Source organism: Eurypyga helias, unplaced genomic scaffold (genome assembly GCF_000690775.1).
Source record: "Eurypyga helias isolate BGI_N326 unplaced genomic scaffold, ASM69077v1 scaffold37690, whole genome shotgun sequence".
NCBI lineage: Eukaryota > Metazoa > Chordata > Aves > Eurypygiformes > Eurypygidae > Eurypyga > Eurypyga helias.
In genome coordinates this window covers 1-1,400 of record NW_010225689.1, presented here as the reverse complement: position 1 = coordinate 1,400, position 1,400 = coordinate 1, and positions in this window count along the sequence as shown.

Sequence of the window (1,400 nt, the reverse complement as noted above, 5' to 3'; positions counted from 1 at the left end):
GTAAGAATTAATCGTGCGTTTTCTGCTTTTGAGTGGAAAAAAATAGTGCAGTTTCATATTAATGCTGATGTTTGGTTCATCATTGTATTGAGCTTCATTTACTGATGCTACTGTATCTTGCAATATCTCCCCTTTCTCAGCTGCTGCAGCTAGTGCCTCTTACAACCAGCATATAAAGAGGGTATTTAAGCTTTCGTGTACTGTAAAGCAGCAGCTCTCGTAGCATGGTCCATGGGAGAAGTTAATCTATGGAACATTCCATTTTGCAGACCAGTAAAAAATGCGCTGAAGGATTGGGCTTTTTGGATTAACTTTTTGGTTTTTTGCTCATTGAGCTAGAAAAACATGTTGAGAATGGATTCCTGTAGATTACCTCGAAGTGTAGGGATTATTTGTTGCTCACTGAAATAGTGCAGGCACTTAGACCAGCAGAGGATTGTGGTCTGATTAACTGCGGACGTAAAAGAGGAAAATTAATGCTTTTGCAGTATAGTACAGGCTTTAGTAGACCAAATTTTATTTTGTAATGCTGCTGACACCTTAATCTTTCTTAGCTTCCTTTATTCAAGACTTTCCGTCAAATAAAGTAAGCAGTGGGTTTCAAAAGCAATGTTTTAAGTTTTAAGGTCCCCAGAGGGACCTGGGCAGGCTGGAGAGGTGGGCCACTGCCAACCTCATGGAGTTCAACAAGGCCAAGTGCAAGGTCCTGCACCTGGGTTGGGGCAATCCTAAGCACAAGTACAGGCTGGGTGGAGAGTGGATAGAGAGCAGCCCTGAGGAGAAGGACTTTGGAGTGTTGCATGATGAGAACCTCAGCATGAGCCATAGTTGTGGTTTAACCTTGGCTAGCAGTTACGTACCGTGCAGCAGCTCACTCACACGCACACTCCCCTCCCGAGTGGAGGAGGAGAATCGGAGGAAAAGACAAGGAAGCTCATGGGTTGAGATAATAATTAATAATTGAATATAAATTAATATTATGGTGATACTTGTATTACCAATACTACTAATAATATTAATAATACTACTACTAAGTAATTAAAATTATAGAAAATAAAAAGTGATACAGTTGCTCACCACCTGCTGACCAATACGTAGCGAGAGTCAGAGAGCCCAAGAGCCAGAGCCCGAGAGGAATTGCAGCAGAGTCCAAATGAGCCCCACGAGTGACAGCACAATCAAGGAAGCCAGCCGACCCACCAACTCGCTAACGAACCATCAAAATGAACGAGCAAATGAGCCATTGAGCAATGAAACTATGGACCCCCAGCCCACCCCCGGCTTATGTACTGAGCGTGACGTGGTCAGGAGAAATACTCGTGGGCAGTTTGGGTCAGCTGTCTGCACGGTGTCCCCCCAGCACTGCTTGTAATGAGAAAGTTGTGCATGCAGCTGACGTA